Genomic DNA, 20687 nt, shown 5'->3' with positions numbered 1-20687 from the left:
ATAAAATCTTTAAAAAAACAGACATGATGTGAATATTATTTTTTATAAAAGAATGTTTGTTGGCTGCTTTGACATTGGGATGTATTTGGTGTACTTGGTGTGTAGCTGATTTACAAAATACACTCTACTGTTTTATGAAAAAAACCTGAGAAGCAATATAGTAGACCCAGCAGTTTCAGCAGAATTGGAGTGTATAGATAGAGAAAACAGTTCCCCACTTCAGGTAGCAGGTAGAAGATAAAGCTGAGCCAAATTTCACCATGAGCCAAGAGTAGCTTCAAGTAGAGGACCACTTCCTGAGGAGCTGGTCTTGTATAATAAGGCAACTAAGAGTCTGGGTCAGTCAGGGTTCTAGGGCACCCATGTAATTTAAAACACAAGGCTCCTTTGTTCTTGATAAAAGGGTGTGGCTAATGAAGTGGCCTTTTTCGTTCCTAATTAAGGGTTCTGGCCAGAGACTCAAAAGATAGGTATCCTATTTCTTTTCAGGATGCTTGATTATCCTGGCCTTATTTGACCAGGTATATTTTAAGTTGGTAAAAAAAGGCTACTTATAATATAAAACTCAAACTATATTCTCCTATGTTAGGCTAGAAATTTCTGACCAAAACATCAACCCCACACACTTGCTGAAGTCCAAATCACAGGCATTCTCAAAGGATCTAGCTTATATCGTTTTTAGTTTGTTTTAAATCTCAATATGTATTTTCATATCTTGTGCCAAAGTTGTACATTCAGCAAAATTTCTTTCAAAGTTATATTATCGTGTTTGTTGTAAACAGAGGGATTAAGCATGAAGTCATGGATTATTTTTTAATTGCAAATCTATATTACCATTTCCCACTTGGTTTAAAATAGCACTCCACACAGATAAGTTGCATACAAATTTGTAATGTATTTTCACCAAGATATTTTCAATTTCAGAATAATGTCTTTTGTCACTTCATATTATATACTTTAGTACATAATTAACATCTTTGATTTGTGAGCAGAATGCCTTTATTTTTTTTATCTTGTTGCCTATCCGGTATCTGCACATGTTTCCAATGTAGTTTTTATTTTTATTTTTAAGTTATTTTTTTATTTTACAATTATAGTTGACATACATTATTATATTAGTTTCAGGTGTACACCCCAGTGATTAGACATTGCATAACTTACTAAGGGATCATCCCCCCAAATCTCACACCCATCTGACACCATACATGGTTATTAGAATGTTATTGATTTGTATTCCCTATGCTGTATTTTACATCCCCATGATTATTCTGTAAACAACCCCTTTGTACTTCTTAATCCCTTCACCTTTTTCACCCATCCTCCCAACTCCCTTTCAGTCTTCAAAATGCACTCTGTATCTATGAGTCTCTTTCTGTTCTGCTTGTTTGTTTTGTTTTTTAGATTCAATTGTTGATAGATATGTACTTATTGCCATTTCATTGTTCATATTTTTGGTCTTTTTATTTCCTTCTTAAAAAAGACCCTTTAACATTTCATATAATACTGGTTTGTTGGTAGTGAACTCCTTTACTTTTGTTTTGTTTTCCTCTCTGGGAAGCTTTTTTTCTGTCCTTTGATTCTAAATGATAACTTTGGTGGGTAATTTTGGTTGTAGGTCCTTGCTTTTTATCACTTTGAATATTTCATGCCATTCCCTTCTGGCATTCAAAGTGTCTCTTGAGAAATTAGCTGACAGTCTTATGGGAGCTCCCTTGTAGGTAACTAACTGCTTTTCCTTTGCTGCTTTTAAGATTCTCTCTTTGTCTTTACTATTTTGCATTTTAATTATTATGTGTCTTGGTGTGGACTTTTGGGTTCATGTTGTTTGGGACTCTCTGTACTTCCTGGACTTGTATTCTATTTCCTTCACCAAGTTAGGCAAGTTTTCTGTCATTATTTTTTCAAATAGTTTTCCAATTGCTTGCTCTTTCTCTTCTCCTTCTGAAACTCCTATGATGTGAATGCTGGTACACTTGAAGTTGTCCCAGAGACTCCTTACACTTTTCTCATCTTTTTTATTCTTTTTTTCTTTTTGATGTTCTGATTGGGTGTTTTTTGCTTCCTTATATTCCAAATCACTGATTCGATTTTTTGCTTCATCTACTCTACTGCTGATTCCCTGTATATTATTCTTCATTTCTGACTAGTTCTTTTTTATGCTGTTGAAGTTCTCACTAAGTTCATTGAGCATCCTTATAACCAGGGTTGAGAACTCTACATCTAGTAGATTGCTTGTATCCATTACATTTAGGGGTATTTTTTTTCCTGGAGTTTTGTTCTGTTTTTTCATTTGGGACGTTTCTTTGTCTCTTCATTTTGACAGCCCCTGTGTGTTTGTTTCTATGTATTAGGTAGAACTGCTACATCTCCCAGGCTTGGTAGAATGGCCTAATGTAGTAGGTGTTCTGTATGGTCCAGTGGCACAACCTCCCTGATCACCCAAGCTGGGCACATAAAATACACCTTCCTCTTGTAGTTGAGCCTTGATTGCTGTTGGCAGATCAAAGGAATTTACCCAGGCCAATCAGGTGCAAGGACTGACCACCAACCTCTGACCAACATGCAGGATCAGCTGTGTAGACGACCACCCCACAAAGCAGGACTTACTTTAGCGGGGCTCTGATGTCCATTGAGTTTGCCCCTTGACTAAGTTACTTGTAGAGATAGTTGGAAAGTGGAGCTTCGACATGGTCTGAAGCTGTCCACTAGGTTCGCTGGCTCTGAGGCATCCTGGGAGGTTCAGGTCAAGGTCAGATGCCACCTGTGTTCTACCTGGGGCTACCCAGCATGAGCTACAAAGCAATATGCAGATGGCTGCTACTTGTGCTGGGTCTGAAGGTGCCCAGGTGAGGCCAACCTATGGACCAAGGCCAGCTGCTGCTAACGCTGGGCCTGGGGCCACTTAGCAAAAGTATGGGGCATGCTGAGGCCAGATGCTGATGGTTTTTTGAGATATTTTAGGAAAGTCCAAAGCATGAGCCAAGATAGGCCATTCATATGAAGACACTGGAAACAGCTTGGGTGGGCCTAAAAGTTGGGTGACGTGGGGTCTCAGGGAATCATCAGGGTTGGGGAAACAGTGGGAGCTTGGTTGAAAGAGTGTCACATATGGCACCTGCCTACCAGCTCTGTTTGGGGAGGGTTCATCAAAGGAACAATGGCCTCTGCCAGCACTTCTTTCCGGGAGAAAGCTGTCCACCTGCTGTCACCTTTATGCCAGACAATTCAGTTCCTCCCCATATCTCTGGTGCCTTTCAAGCTGCTGTCCCAGCACTGGAGCTCAGAGGGAGTGACTCCAAGTAAATCTGTGTGTGGGCCTTTAATAGGTACTACCTGGGATTCCAGAAGACCTCTATTTCCTTGAGCCTCAATCCTTGCTTGTTTTTAATGCCAGAAGTTACAGGGACTTCTCTTCCTGGCACTGGAACCATGGGCTGGTGGGGGCGGGGGGGGGTGGCAGCAATACTGGTGTGTGGATGGTAATCCTCGCTCCTCAGGGGGGACCTCCACAGCTGAGATATCCTTCCCGATATTTATCTGCCACTCATGGGTGTGGGACCAACCTGTTCCACATCTCCTACCAGTCTCAATGTAACTTCTTTAATTCCCTAGTTACAGGACTTCCATTCAGCCAGATTTGACGGAGTTCTGAATGATGGTTGTTTCGTAGTTTAGCTGTAATTTTTTTTTTTTAAATTATCTACTTATTTTTAGAGAGAGGGGAAGGGAGGGAGAAAGAGGAGAGAAACATCAATGGGTGGTTGCCTCTCGTGTGCTCCCCACTGGGGACCTGGCCCACAACCCAGGCATGTGTCCTGATTAGGAATTGAACCAGTGACCCTTTGGTTCACAGGCTAGCACTCAATCCACTGAGCCACACCAGCCAGGGGTTTAGCTGTAATTTTGATGTGGTTGTGGAAGGATGTGGTACTGTGTTTATCTACATCACCATCTTGACTAGAAGTCCTAAGACTCAGCTTATGTAGCATACCTTTGTACTTCCCAGCAAGTTAGATTTGTTTTAATTTCATTAAACTCATCAGGAGATTATAATAGGACTTGGAATAAATCTTTTGCAGAAATGAAGATAAGTTGAAAAATCTTTGTCCAGTCTTATACCAGGAACATGTAGCATGAATCAAATAATCTCTCCTTTACCTAAATATCTCAGATTTGGTCTTGCTTTAATTATCCTGACATTACTTCAGTTCTTTATTACCCTTTACAAGGTACAACGAAACTTCATCTTCTTTTGATGCTTCCAAATAATTCTGACTTGGTGATGAAACAATAATGCAGGAGGCACTTGTTATCATTAACTCACATTCAAAGCAAATGCTTCAAAGTGCACTTTTAGAACATCAGTGGAGAAAGGATAGGGAACTGTAAGGAAGCCTTACTTTTAATGTATTTGTTTCTCAAGGGGGAGGTATCTCTGACTGTTCCACAAATGTAGAAAAAAATGGGGATTCCATCATATTATCTTTGTAAACAATGTCAATTTACCAAGCCAGGTCCTTCCCTTGAGACAGTTTTATACAAAGAATACTAGTTAATGGATGGCTGGTTCAATCAGATCTTGAAAGAGACTATTTTGTTTGGGGCAGTTTTAGGATCTATTTCAAGAATTGTACAAAAGCACCATTATTCTCTAGGAATCCAATCAAAAAAATGTTTATCTTTAAAGTTTACTTGTTATATTCCCTTCTTCAATAGAACAGGAACTTACAAGTGAGTGGCACATTGGATCTCATTGCAAACCATTCATTTACCTTTTAGAACTTGGCCCTTAGCATTGTGGAGAAACAGGTAACTTTAATGGACAACCAGCAACGAAACTGTTATATCTGTTCACAGATTGATTTCATACTTGAATATTAGGTTTTTGGAGACAATTCAAATGGGTTCTATGAATTTTATGTACTTATAATATAGCTCTTCAGGTTTCATGTGGCTTACCAATGCTCAGTAATCACAACTGAAATTCATCAATAATAAGAAATGGGCCTCTTTCTTCATGAAAATCAAGGAGCTTGAACATCATTTTTTCATAGTACTAGGAAAGATTACTTCTATTTTCCCCTACCTCATCTCCCTTTTTTTTTATCTCTCTTCCCCCATCCCCTCAAAAAGCATGAAGGCATGCATACCCAGGCCCATACACAAACACATACACACAGCCCTTCACTGACTTGGCTTTTGACACAGAGATCCACTGAAAAGAAGTTTAGAGGAATATTTTTATCAAGATGCATGGCAAGTTTAAATGAAATGATTAGTCATTAGAAACAATTGTCATCATTCTCCCATTCCTTAAAAATGCATTCTCTTAATCAGTGCAGTGCCAAACTAGACAGAGAATGCTCAGTGGGTTAAAAGAAGCCACAAACTTACATGTTCCAGGAGCCAAGGAGAAAGATAGGTAATCAATTATACTCTATCTAATGTGACCAAAATTCATACTCTGGTATACATGTTAAATTGGATGCAACCAAAAATGCCAGTCATACCATTTGCCACAGGTGTTCTACCTAGGTATGTGAAGGGTGAAAATCCAGAAATACTGGTTCTACAACTTGCAAGGCCATCTATTAAGCCATAAGCAAATGAAACAAATATTTTCATCATATCTGGTGCTATCACAGCCAACTGACATGCCTGCATTATCCTTTAACTTTCAAAATCGAAGTAACTGTTTATTTGCATATCTTCTCAATGAGAAACAATACTGGCCTCCTTTCAAAAACAAAAGGCCAGGCCAGCAGATACACAGCCATGATCTAATAAGCCCAGAGGTAAATCTCCCAAACCACCAGTTACATAAGGTTATTAGTAGAAATTGGTAAGCACACCAATATTTATCAATGTCATTTTCATATAAAACTAGAGGATTTAACATAGGAATGAGATGTAGCCTAAAGGAAGTTTCCAGGGCGGAACCTCCTAAGGTTTCTGAGATACATGCATGATGAATGGGGTTGCAAGACACCCTGATGTTGAGATGACTGTCAAACTGACAGGAGCACATAGGAAAGAAGATGGATTTTATGTTCTCAAAATTGAAATAAACAAGTCAAATAACTCTAAGTGAAAAAGAGCAACAAAATATGAGAGCATTCAAATTTCTAGAACTTGAGAAATCTTTTTAAGAAGAATTAGGTCTATACATCAAGACAAATTGAACTTTTAATGAAAGCTTCCAGACTTTCAGTTAATAAGTAAACTTAGATTTAAAGTCAGCCAATGTCAGTTCCGGCCAAAATGGAGGCATAGGTAAACTCTTCGCTTCCTTGCACAACCAAAAGGAGGATAACAACCAATCTAAAATCAATAAACAGCCAGAAGTAGCAGAGAACCAAACTGCATGGAACTCTGACAACCATGGAATTAAAGAAACAGTCAAACAGAACAACCAGACCAGTAAGGCGGCAGATGGAGAGAACCCAAGGCCAGGCGACAGACCTTGCTGGTGGGGTGGGCTGAGAAACTGCGATGAGATGGGCAGGGCTGACTTAAGGAGAAACTGAGACTCAGAGCTGGCTGGGGACTATGATGGTTGCCATGGTGGGAGAAACTCCCAGTCTCACATGAGAGTTTGTTAGAAAGTGGACTAAAGATGAGCAGGGGAGCTGCATTGTTCCCTCTCTGGTCCCTCCCCCACAGGCAGCACCACAGAGCAGAAAGAGGGGTTGCCCTGCCCTAGCGAATACCTAAGGCCCCTCCCCCTTACAACTTAACAGGTGCCCTGAACAAAGAAATAGGGCCAAAATGAAAGAACAGAGCAAAACTTCAGAAAAAGAGCTAAGCGATGAGGAAATAGCCTGCTGATCTGATGGAAAATTTAAAGCCCTGGTAATCAAAATGTTCACAGAACTGATTGAGCTTGGTTGAAAAATGAAAGAACAAAGGAAAGATACCCAAAATGAAATGAAGCAAAATATTCAGGGAACCAACAATGACAGGAAGGAAACCAGGACTCAAATCACTGATTTGGAAAACAAAGGAAGAAATAAACATCCAACTGAAACAGAATGAAGAAACAAGAATTCAAAAAAATGAAGAGAGAGTTTTGAACCTCTGGGACAACTTGAAACATTCCAATATCTGAATTATAGGGGTGACAGAAGGAGAACAACAGCAAGAAAATGAAAACTTATTTGAAAAAATAATGAAGGAAAATTTCCCCAGTCTGGCAAAGGAAATAGACTTCCAGGAAGTCCAGGAAGCCCAGAGAGTCCGAAAGAAGTTGGACTCAAGGAAGAACACACCAAGGCACATCATCATTTAGTTACTCAAGATTAAAGACAAGAAAGAATCTTAAAAAGCAGCAAGAGGAAAGGAAAGAGTTACCTACAAAGGAGTGCCCATAAAAATATTAGCTGATTTCTCAAAAGAAACCTTGCAGGCAAGAAGGGGCTGGAAAGAAGTATTTGAAGTCATGAAAGGCAAGGGCGTACACCCAGGATATTCTATCCAGCAAAGCTATCATTTAGAATGGAAGGGCAGGTAAAGTGCTTCCCAGATAAGGTCAAGTTAAAGGAGTTCATCATCACCAAGCACTTATTATATGAAATGTTAAAGGGACTTATCTAAGAAAAAAAAGATCAAAAGTATGAACAGTAAAATGACAACAAACTCACAACTATCAACAAATGAACCGAAAAAAGAAAGAAAGAAAAACAATGAAAACAAAAACTAAACAAACAACTAGAACAGAACAGAATCAGAGAAATGGACATCACATGGAGGGGTTTTAGTGGGGAGGGGGAGGGAGGAATAGTGGGGAAAAGGTACAGGGAAGAAGAAGCATAATTGGCAGGCATTAAATAGACTGGAAGAGGTCAAAAATAGTATAGGAAACAGAGAACTCAAAGAACTTATATGTACAATCCATGGACATGAACTAAGGGTGGGATGCTGGAGTGTTGGGGGGTGCAGGGTGGAGGGGGGATAAAGGGGAAAAATTGGGAAAACTGTAATAGCATAATAAAATATATTTTAAAAAATAAGGTCAGCCAATGTCTCCTTAGACAATATGAACACTGTGCTGTTCTTTGTATTTAAGGATGAGGTTGCTACTTTAACTAACAGAATGATGTATACACTGAATTATAGTTTGGTGGTGGGAGAAATGATCTAACAGTTACCTGCTGGCTCTTTCCTTGGCTCCCTGTAAACAAAAGCACATATTTTCAAGATGGCTACCTGGACTCCCAGGTATTGCCTGGGACTGGGAAACAAACTCTGCTTTGCTAACTAGCCTCTGCTGGTATTAAACCCACTTTATCTTGGACACATTATTATCAACTGAATCAACTGGCTTGGACACTTTTGACTGACAATGTAAGAAAATGTAGTGGGCTGTGTTTAATTGTCAGAAAAAAAGAAAAATACCTAGCCTTCCACAAAGTGGACAATGTTCTGTAATTTAAAAGAAAGATTATGTTTTGCATTGTATTTCTATAGCAACTTGCATCCGAAGATTTCTAATAACTTTTCAGGCATTAATTCCTTTAATATACTAGGATGCCAAAGAAGAAAGAACATTCCTCTCATTTTACAGAAAAGAGAACAAGCATAGTCTGGGTCTCTCAACAACTCTAAACCCATACTCCCATTTGCAGACAAGGTGGACAACAGACAGTCCAACCATATGGGCCCAACTGAGAACTTTCATTATCTCATTTCAAACTGCACATAGTCATTACACATGTCATTCCCCTTACTAGATCATAATTTCCTTGAGGGTAAGGCCCCCTCAGTCATAACTGTAAGTTTTCATACTGCCTAATGCAGTTCCTTGTTTCCAGTAGACATTAAGTATACATATGAGGTAATGAAACTGAACTCTGTACATTCTATGCATTTGTTGCAGCTCTGATTAAGTTTTTCATAATATTGCATGAGTCTATATGCCTATTCAAAGTAGGTCTGAGCAAAAAAAAAAAAAAGGCATGTTTGGAAATATAGGGACTAGTCTAACTGCCAAGAAATTGGCATGATGTAGAATCCAGCTTCCATATGATTATCAAAACCTTTTCTTTTTTTACTATAAAGAGCTCCTATGTCTTGTTCTCATTTGAGCCAGACACCAACACGTGGAGAGGGGAGTACCATCCCCATTTTCTACATGAGAAATTAATAAAGTATAAAGGTTAAGTGACTCACCGAGGGTCACAAAATAAGTGAAAGAACTGAGACTAGAATCTCAAACTCTTCTCAATTCCCTTTCCACTACACCAATACAATGTGTATACAAGTAAACCCATAAATACACACACACTCTTCATATATACACTTCTCTCCTCCCCAAATAATCATATGGCAGTTCTAGCTTTTTCATTTCAACCCACTTCAGGATGGTACTTACTGATTTCAACTTCTTTTCTCATCCAAAGACCAAAGGCTAGGTGATTTACTGACAGAACTCCAACAGGTTTTGTTGGCCTGTAATATCAATTCTTAGATGGCCTTGTTTTGAAGCTTGTCTGTTCTGGGGCACTCAAAAAGGGAACTCTGCTATCAGAGACAGGGGTGTGCTGTTTCAGAGAGTCTCGCCTGGGAGATACCATTACAGGCTGTAATGGAGGGAAGTCATTTCTAAGATAATTTGATCAGGAGGAGCTGAGCCTACTTGTTAGGCAGATTTGCAAAAACAGCCAGACAAGCAAGGGAGGTAACTAGCTCTTTTTACAGCTGCCTAGTTTCAATCTTAGATCCTGCAAAAGATAACTACTGACACACATACAAGGACACTCACATTGAATATATTAATGTTCTCTTTTATACATACAAGTAAGTGAGGTAGGTTCTGCTGTAACCCTGTTCTCTGCTAACATCTTTATGAGTGATTTCCATTGTTTTCAGTGGGAACTTGACATTAATTTAATCCAATCAGCCAGCATTTTATAGTTGTAAATTTCAATGATAGGTTGCAAAAAAGGAAATTGACAGGTATAACGCAGCATCTAGACTTCATATATTGCATATATTGTGAGAGACAAATAGTTCTTTTTCTAATTACTTCTTAAGCTTATAAATATACGTAGCACCATACTTTATTATTTATTGTGTAGGCTACATGAGCTAATGACAAGAAAATGCTAATGATCATCTGATGTATATTTATATTTGCAAATTTGATGCATTATTACAGGTTTCAGCTTTTAATTTCCAACATTGAAGCTTCTAAAAAGAGAAAATAAAATGCATAAAGAACAAAAGTAAAACTTTTTTAAGCATAAGAAGTGCATACTTTAAAAGATGCCGGAGAGAAATGTGTAGGAAAAAGAAAAGGGAAGTAAAACCTAGTAATAAAACATTTCATAGTTCTCAAAACAGCATGTGGTATCCTGGAAAGCATTCAGATGCAAAAAGAATAGATGCAGATGAACAGCCTAAGTGAGCAGGATATGGTAAACCAACATCTTGAGTCTCTGAGGTTGTAGTTGCATAGGTGATAATTATACCCTTCCCTGACCCACTCTAGAGAAAGTCTTCAAATTCAAGACTAAAATTTCAATTCCAGTAATTTCTAGGGCTTCTTGTATATCATATAGGTGCCTGGACATTGCTTTCTCATTTGTGTGTCATGGCATGTCATTCTAGGTCCTTGCTGCAGTCTCAATTTGTCTGTACCCAAATCAGTTTTATGCAGGGAAGATGTTCTCTGCATGTCTGAATAGAAGAGCCAAATGGGGTCAATTGAGACCTTGGTATTATTTCTATACCAAGAATTGGGGTCAATTTAGCTATGCACATATTTCACACACACACACACCAAAAAAAAACTTGACAGAACTGGAGGTCAAAGAATTTGAGCCAGCATAAAATGCAACAACTCCTTCTTAAATTTTGTTACTTCACCTAAGTTCACATGACCACATTTTAATTTTTTTATCCTTACCTGAGGATATTTTCTCATTGCTTTTTGAGAGAGACAGACAGACATCAATGTGAGAGAGAAACATCAATTGGTTGCCTTCTGTATGCACCCCGACCGGGGATCAAACCTGCAACTGGGATATGTGCCCTGACTGGGACAAACCCACAACCCTTTGGTCTATGGACAATGCTTCAAGTAACTGAGCCACACTGGCCAGGGACCATGTGCCCACACTTTAAAAGAGATGAGCATACATTCCAGCATCTTATCTGGAGATTATAGCTAAGGAAGAAGAAATGCTATCTATGAAAATAAAGGGTTTCTCTCAAATACTGAAGGAAGAATGGGATATGACAAGATCTACTATCCATCTATCCCACTTCACAAGTGGTAGATAAACATTTAGTTGGCCACAGCCTTAGTTGCAGGAATTGCCTACTCCTGACCCTCAATAAAGACAAATTTCTGTGTTTTAAAGAAAACTGGCCATGTGTCTAAGAAAAGATCATAATCCACCCAAAGAAAATTCTTTTATTTATAAACCAAAAGCCAAATCTGAAGGATGACCTCACGACACAGCATGTTGGCTTTCTCATGGCCTTCCTGTGCCCAGCTTATGCAGATTTTCACTTGCAAGCTGTTAGATCTACCAAATAGTGTATTCCCTTTGCTGTCCATTGCTCTACTTACCTGGTTGCAGCTGCCACTGTATACTTATATACTGGTATGATATGGCTCATCATTATTTCATGCTAGAGCAGATCCCTACTCCAGCACATGATAAGCTTTGCTTCCCCAGTGCACACATACACATAAAGAGAAGACTGCCATTGGCCTAAGTCTTTTTTTGGCCCTGGGAAGCCCCCAGGCTGCAACTGGATGGCCCAGCCCTCACCTGAAAGGAAGATAATAGTATTCTGGTAGGAAAATAGCAGAAGCAGAAGCAGGATTTGGTGCAAAGAGCTGAAATCAGTAGGCCTGAGGGGCAATCAGTTAGTAGTTCCCAAATTACTCCTGTGGTATCTGGACTGTAGCTTACAACACATCCTGATAAAAATTTGGGGGAGTAAATGAGGAAAGCTTGGTGTTTTAAATCAATCAATCTGCAAACCATGTTTATCTCAGAGTATTCTTTCTCCTTTGACATTGAGCCTGATACATTCCTTGCATTCACAATCATGTCAGGCAGCAAACAGCCAGTTGTGTGGCCTTTAGCTGGTCACTTAGACATGCCCTATACTCTCTGCCCAGCTTAATAAAGAGGGTCTGTAGCTTACACAGCTGAGTAAAAAAGGAAAAGAGATCTTACGTCAGTCTAACAAAAGTCAGCCTTACTTTTTACAGGAAAGTAAACTAATTACATGCTTTCTTCTTATTAATTTCTGGTTGACTTTCATTTCAAAGAATCCTGAGACCAAAATAGAGAACTACTACCCTTTGAGGGGCCAGATAGTAACTCTGAGAAAATGTATCCTAAGCAACCCATCTGTGCCTGTATTCATTTATTCAAACACAAATATTTATTGAAGCTTATGTGTCAAGCACCATTCAAAGTGCTGGGAGTAGAGAAATAAATGTCCAGCCCCGAGAGAGGCTATATGTTTGAGCTTTTATCTCTGGCTGCCATCTAAAATGTATATTAAATACACAGATAAAAATGTAACTACAAAACAAGTAAGGGCATGTATATTGCAAAATGAAGAGTACAAAAAATAGAGGACTGCAGCAGTTCAACAGAGGGCAAGACTCTCTTTACCTGACTATAGTCTTATTGTATGAGAAATTGGTGCCAAGGATTGTACCTTTATATAAAACAAAATTGTTGATATTGTTCCAAAGAACATTGTTGCCTTGCCTTCCATCCCCATGCTGCAAACATTTATACATACCAGGTATTATGTAAAGTACATGGTATATACAAAGAGAGATGAATAAAGACTAGTTTCTGTCTTCTAAGAGCTCACAGTTCAGTGAGGATGGCAGACATGCATACATACAATAGAGAATACAATGTCATTCCACCTACATAGGCACAGGATGCTCTGGAAGAACAGAACAGGAAAGATATCTAATGTTTCCAGAGGAACCAGAGGATATAGCACTTGAATGGGTTATTGAAGAATGAGTAGGAGTTCACCAAGATTTGAAAAGTGGAAAGCACTAGGTTGGTGTAAGCCATTATTCAATAGTATATTCTAATCAACAAATACCAAAAGCATGGTAGATTTTTTTTAGCCTTGTGCCCATCCCTGTTGAACTAAGTGATGCTAGTGTTATGTAAGGAACAGAACAGATCTCTAAACTGTGGAAGAAAGTAACATGCACAAAACTTTTTTAAAAAAGCTAAACACTTGATGAACTACAAAAGGAGTGTCAATATGGTTTGACACAAACCATTTTCTATAACTATAGTCATATATGAGCAGGACAGACCTCTTTTGGGGAATTATATTAAAAATAGAACACTTGGGAAAGAAACTCCATCCTTTCTCTTGGAAGAAACATCTTTTCTTAGAATAACTAAGTTGCATCTTGTTATGCAGCTTTAAGTTGGGAGTGGGGTTGATTTTTAGTTAGTAGATCTTTTATCTCTAACAAAATAAGAATGGCTAATTCCAGCCCCACTTCTGGCTTATTCTGTGATCTTGAGGAAATCATTAAACCTTCATAAATGCATTCATTCAGCATTTATACAGTGTTTATTATGTTCCCAGAAAGACAGGATGCTTTGGAAGGACAGCAGATAAAGGGTGGGAGATGAAAAAGGGACAGTCCCTGTCTTTGAAGAAATTTAAAATGTAATGAATTTTGGCCATGACAGCTCAGTGCAAAGATGACAACAGGTTGCTACTGAAGGATGGAGAAAGGGACTCCTACCAGCCTGAGGAAGGAGACTTCACAGAGGATGTACATTTAAGCTTGATTAGGAAGAACACAATCAAACCATGAGGAGGGTGTTTTTCAGACAGAAGAAATAGCTGTTAAGGCCCAGAGTAGATTAGAGACAATATAGTATATTAGAAGAACTGCAGGTAACTTGGTATAACTATAGCAAAGGGGAGGGATGGAAAAAATATAAGATCAGTAGAGATCAAATGTAGGAGGGTCTTATATGCCTTTCTTTGGGGTTTGGACTCTTCCAGTCTACATAAAGAGATTTCAGGCAGTGGAATGGCAAGATTAGCTTCAAATTTCAGAGCTATTACTCAGGTGACAATGTAGCAGATACCTAATGTTGAAGACTTGGGGAATTTTTCCCCCATGGAATGGGGTGTTCCAGGTAGCAATATGGAAATTAATCTTGAAAACTGAGAAAACGAACCAGGGGAAAAGATGCACATGCCCACAATTATGGAAATAGAAAAACAGAAGAAGATAGATTTCAAGAAGAGCCTCTATTTTGGACATTGGCCAAAGATGGCAGGGTTGCTAGGCCTAGTGGGTTGAACTGATCTCAGGACTCTAAATGGAAATCTGGGGATAAATATATTTATTTCTATCCTGTGAAACCCAGAGGAGTTTGGTAGGCCTACAGGGTTGTTGTTTTTTTTTTTAAGTCTTTATGAGTTTTCCAGCTTTATTGAGGTATAATTGACAAAAAATATATATATTTAAGGTATACAATGTGATGGTTTGATATTTGTGTATACTGTGAAATGATTACCAAAATCAAGTTAATTTACACATCTATCACCTCACATAATTACCTCTTTTTGGTATGGTGAGAACACTTCAAATGTACTCTTTTAGCAAATTTCAATTATATAATACAGTATTATTAACTATAGTCACCATGCTGCACATTACATCCCCAGTACAGCCTTTAGTTTTTGTCTGGATTCCAAACAGAACACAGCCTCAGTTTGTTTTTTTTTAAATAAACATAAACAACTAGCATAGAATGGTGATTAAAACAACCAATTAAGCTGGTATGACAATAATAAATACTATGTTGGAGGCCCCTTTTATTAGCAGTCATTGGATCACCAGCAATACTCATATTCCTAAAAGTATAATAAGATCACATTATTCTGGTTTTGGTCAGTAGGACAACACTGATGAGTTTTATTGAAAATTCATAAACTCTACCAACAAAAATAAAAATTCTACAAAGACTAAATAACTGCAAATGGTCTGCAAAGCTGTACATTTTATATTATATAAGTCAATATATGAAGAAGAGAAAACAAACACAGTAACACATTTGATATCTCAGTAAAAATTAAACAAGTAATATCCAGTGGGAAGCAAAACAAATATGTATCTAAGCATCTTATCTTTGAGAGGTATAAATTACATAGCAAGTAATGAAAAGCTGAAGGAAACATCAATTCACATGTGGTAGAAAATATCTAATTCTTCTCAATACAGAATAGCTAAATCTATTCCTCTCAATAGAGACAGCAAGATTAAGACAACAAATACAAATATAGTAGCAGCATTTCTAATATGTTTATTTGGCATTATGACATTAATTTGGAGACCACCAGCATGGGAATAAGATGCAATGGGACAGTTTAATATCTTCAGCCCATGTGTCCAGCTCTGCAGTGAGCCATTTTATAATGCATGTCTAGACTCTGAATACTTGATTTTGCTCCAGCAGCATGAACAGAACCACACAGCATGCCCTGACTTTTGGTGGTGAATGGTACCTCTACCTCTACAGGAATTAGGAGTCTCTTCTATTGCCCCTCTCCCAAGTTTCTGTGTTTGCAGATCAAGGTGACAACAGTGAGGGCTTCACTATTTCAAGGGGAAAATTGGAGAACTAGAGGGGACATTTAAATCAACAAGAACCATTGCTGCAATTGCCAAATAAACATGTCCTAAAATGACAGGAATTGAGGAAAGTCGATGGGTTAATTCTGTTTTTCACTCATCTTCTTAAGTGGGAATGAGCACTGACTCCTAGCTTTTGGTTAAGCAGAAATAAAGGCAAAGAAAAGTAGTCAGTGAGTACCGTGAAGATTGGGTGTTTGGCTGCAAAAAACAATACTGTTTTCCTAGGGTTCTGTCCCTTTAAAAGCACCTACCTCAAAGGGTTGTGTTAAGAGCAACATTAAGATCTGTCATTTGTAGAACACTATAGGCTAGACATTGTGCCAAAGTCTTTCATAGATTATCTCATTTCATCCTCATTACAACTCAGTGAGGTATATGTTATTTGTGTCACACCCATTTCATATACAAGGAAACTGAGGATTAAGGGGGATAAGTAATTGACTCACACAAAGTTACACACCTAAGAAGTGGTCAACTAGGATTTAACTGCTCGTCTACTGACTTCAGAGGCAGTGTTCTTAATATCTCTATCATAATGGATGAATGGGTTATTAAATGTTTTGAAAAGTATAAAATGCCATATAAATGCAAAGGGCTGGGTCTCCTAATTTAGTGCTTTTTTGGTGAATTCAGGTAGGTGGCATCTTTCCCTTCCTAAAATTCATCCAGTCCTGTAAATTATATAAATTACTTTTGGTGAATCTCGATATATTGACAGAAACTATCAAAAGAAAATTGACCAGGCTATTCTCTGAATCTGTCTCCTGGTGGAGGTGGCAAAAATTTTTCATCAAGGTCTATAGCTCATCTTCATTTCTCTGCCTTAGGCCCAGTGACAAAGGGCCCTTTTATACCATCTTCTGGAAAGATAGCATAGATCTGTGCTGAGCAAGATGTCTACAAGGCGGTTTATTTTGGGAGGTGATTGCCTTATATCCTGACTGCTATTCTCGACTATTCACAGGCCCTCAAGGCCTTTGGAATCTGAAGGACACTGAATTACATGATAAAGATCCCTCTAATACCAAACTTCAAGATTGTTGCCTTGTTCTACTGCTTCATGGTGACTTCATCTTTCTCACTCAAATGAAAGTGATTCATGGATAGAGTATGTTTCTTTCAACCATTTGAATCTCCCTCTGGGCCTAGCACTATGTGAGGTCTATTGCAGATCCTCTGTCTAAGCTGGTGATGCCATTGGAATTTTGGGACTGAGGAAGAGAGACACCGGATCTGTCCTGACAACATGTTGCTATCCACACACCACCTTCAGGTTCTTAACCAAGGGATGAGTAGCTCCTTTGGGCCTGACATTGTACAGGCATTTGGAATCCAAAATAAGTAAGAAGATTTGGTCTTTGCTATCAAGGAATTTTTCAATCTAATCGTGGTTGTTAGGCATGGTGGGTGTTATTCCAAAGTATAGGCTTTTCTCCATGATGTGCCAGAACTCATGTCAAATGGTGGCTTAGTCATATTTTCCACTTGTTTTTTCACCAGAGAGACTCCAGCAGGGAGCTAGGGAGGTTGTTACAGGTGCTTTCATATTTCTAAATCTCTGGTAGGGAACTTGGGTGGCACATGGTTCTAGTACCAGACTTCTGGTCCATTGATTAACTCCTGGGTTTTGTATATCTTTTATTCCTCTTACAGGGAAATCTAGAGTCTGTCTGGAGTGCAAGGGAGTTTCCTTAGCTTGTTTTTATCCACACCTACTCAGAAATTTCCTCTGTTAACTTGTTAGTAACAGCTGTTGAAATTTCAGTGGGGTCTATGGATGCACATGCACACTCACAATAGAATTTATGTTATCACACTGCTAACTCATTAACCTTTTTTTCCTCTTTCTTGAATACCATGTTCCTGGGTTAATGGGGTAAAAGTAGGCCTGCCTATATTAGAGATGCCTGCTTGGAGTAGGATTGTACTTCCCATGTGTCTAATGCGCAGGTAATTCCAAATCATAAACATGAAATTGGAGACACACACTTTAGAACAGGAAAACACAAAGTATGTAAAAAACCACATTCTTTATCTTCCCCTCCCCTCGGAAGGGAGACAAGGCAGCAAGTTTAGCCATAAACTCCTAGAAAAACAAATAAATCATCTAAATACAAATTTCCTTTGGATAGGACTAGATAAGGTTCCAGTAGAGATAATTTCTGTAAAAGGAAACTGGTAAAAAGATATAAAACTCGATCTGTGTGTTTGACCTTTCTCTTTTTAATGCTAGACATAAATTCCACTCCTTTCTGCTCTGGAACGATCTAGTCCCATTAGCACCCTGGTTGAGACCAATATTATTTCTTTGGTGAGAGGTTGCTGGAAAACCTTTTGGCAGGGGTGAGAACAGTATTAGTGGCAAGTAGAAAAAAGTGACAGCTGTGATTATAAAAAATTACTTGTAATTGGGTGTGTTACAGTATGTGTTAGTGAAAAAAAGTATGTGTATGTGGCAATATTCATATGGGAGTATGTATAAGAGTTTAGCAAAGTATATATGAGAATGAGAGTATGGGTCACTATTAGCATGTGTGAATCAATGTGTGTCAATGTGGGTCAATGGGATCATCTCAGTGAGAAAGTGTAGGTTAATGTCAATGTGAGTATGTGTCAGTGACAATGTGTCCTTTCTGAGAGTCCAGGTAAGAGTTGATGGAAGTTCAGTAATGTATGTGGGTCAGTGTGATCAAGTTTATCAGTGTAAGGGAGGATGTAACAGGATGACTGTGAGTGTGAGTGAGTGAGTGTAAGTCTATGTGAAATCAGTCACTATCTCTGTGTGAGTGCATGTGTGTATTTTACTAAATAGACTGTGACAGTGTGAACTGTGTGGGTCAGTGTGATGTGTATCAAGGTAAATGCAGTCAGTGACTACTCATGTCACTACATGTGTACTGGCATGAATGTACATAACAATGTGAGTAAAGATGTGTCAGTGTGAGAGTGATAATGTGTAAGAATGTGGGTGTGGGAGAAGTGTGGCTGTGCCGATATGAATATGGGCAATGTATGGATGGGAGTTGGTGCATGAGAAGAGTGCACATGTGCAAGGACATGAGTGTCAGGAAGTATGACTATGTGTCCATGGGAATGTGTGGATGGGTATGATTTTGAGTATGTGGTTGTGAATGTGAGCATATGTGAAAATGTGAGAATGTACGTATGTAGGTCTGGGTGTACAGTGTGGCTGTGTGAATATTTGTGAGTACTGAATGCGAGGGAATATATGTATGTTTTAGCATGTGAAGGTAACTACACCTGTGTGTGCGTGTGTGAGAGAGAGATTGTGTATGAGTGTGATAGTATGGTGACAGGTGTCAGTGAAAATGGCTCAGTTTAAGAAAGTGGGTGTGTTTGTGATTATATTTGTTGAGTTTGGTGAAGAGTACAATTATGCCTCAGTGAAAAGGTGAGTGTGAATGTGAATATGTACCAAAGAAAGTGTGTCCATATGTAAGTGTGATTACATGTGAATGTGATAGGATAGGGAGATTGCATCTGTGCTGAGTATATAAGAACATGTAATTATGAGTGTAAGAAAGCTAGTAAGTATAAAAGTTTCAATACGTGAGATTCTGTTTATGGTGTAAGCATATATGAATGTGAACATATGAGCACACATGCATATTTATGTATCCCTATGCTGAGTTATAAGTTGTTTATATGAATGAATGTGAAAAGGAAATAGTGACAGTGCAAATGTGTTGGAGTGAATGAAATTGAATGTGTGTATATCTATTAGAAATAAGCAGAGGAAAGTCAATATGTATTTGTGTATAGAATGTGTATAATTGTGTAGAAAACTGAGGGTTAAGGGTGATTCTATCATCTGTGTGGATGTGACTGTGAAAGTGTGACTATGAGTGTCTCAGAATATAAGAAAACACATAGGTATGAGTGGGTGAGAATGTGAGAGCAGGATATATGGCAAGTGTGACTGTGTCAGCATGAAAGTATGAATATATAAATGTAGGTGTCAGTGTGTAGCAATAAGAATGTACCTGTATGTAGTGAATTTGTAAATATGATTGTTTATGAGGGTGGGGGATAAGAATGATCATCACTATGTGTTCAGCATGAACAATAATTATGAGTCAAAGAAGTAAAAATGACTGTGTGAGTGTATGAGTGTGGGAGTGTGAGCGTTGAAGAGAATCAAAATAATTTGGGAATCTTAGAAATTCTTCAGGACGTATCTCCTCCCAAAGGCACGTGTCCAGTTACAGGCAAGTTACTTAACACCTCTCAACCTCTATCTCCTCATGAGTAAAACACTGATGATACCTTGAGATAGTATCACTTTTATAATCAAAAACAAATATAGTAACTATTAGAAAAAACATACCTTCTTTGCAGCAAAATCAAATTGTTTCAGGCAAGTAAAATGCCTAGTAGAGTGCTGGCAACAGTAGTTATTCAGTAAATACATGTTATTATTGCAGCTGTCAGATCACCCATCAGAGACTCAGGGATTTGCTTCTTATTTTAGCCAGTTCTTGTTACCTTCTGTTGTTCAAGAGCTATAGAGGATCCCCTACCACAGCATCTCTAGAAGTTGAATGCATCAGTATCGGCCAGGCTGTAATTTCATACCTTTAATTTCACAGCTGAAACTCTGGAGCTTGCCCTTCATGAGAAGGCATCATATAAACACCTGTTGCTGAGCCTCAGTTTTCCTTTGTCCTGTAGGCCCCAGGACAGGCTCAGTGTGAAAGGGAACTGGATTCCATATGCCTTGTTTGTTTATTTTTAAATTTAGTTTGTCTTTCTCTTAGGTGTTTTTTTTATTTGGTTGTTTGTTTATTTTTGACTTGGGCAATATGAGAGTTGCTTAAATAACTGACAAAAAAACTGACAGAAGACCAGACAGACAGATGGAAGGATGGTAAGATACAACAGTTGGCTGGACTGCAGTGTATACAGCAAAAGAAGGCCAGATTGAGAAGCCAACTGAGGAAGTTAAAACAGCTTCCTGAGAGGCAAAGAGACAGAGAGATGGTCAGAGGATCAAGCC

At 38.5% G+C, this 20687-nt stretch overlaps 1 protein-coding gene across 5 annotated transcripts in view; it reads right to left on the bottom strand.

The window, feature by feature from the left end:
* Nucleotides 1–20687, bottom strand: part of PAK3 (p21 (RAC1) activated kinase 3) — a 385169-nt gene that overhangs the window by 129113 nt on the left and 235369 nt on the right. The window lies entirely within an intron of this gene.

This window comes from Desmodus rotundus, chromosome X (genome assembly GCF_022682495.2).
Source record: "Desmodus rotundus isolate HL8 chromosome X, HLdesRot8A.1, whole genome shotgun sequence".
Lineage (NCBI taxonomy): Eukaryota > Metazoa > Chordata > Mammalia > Chiroptera > Phyllostomidae > Desmodus > Desmodus rotundus.
Note: the sequence above shows the minus strand (reverse complement) of the source record. Positions and strands in the feature narration are given on the sequence as shown.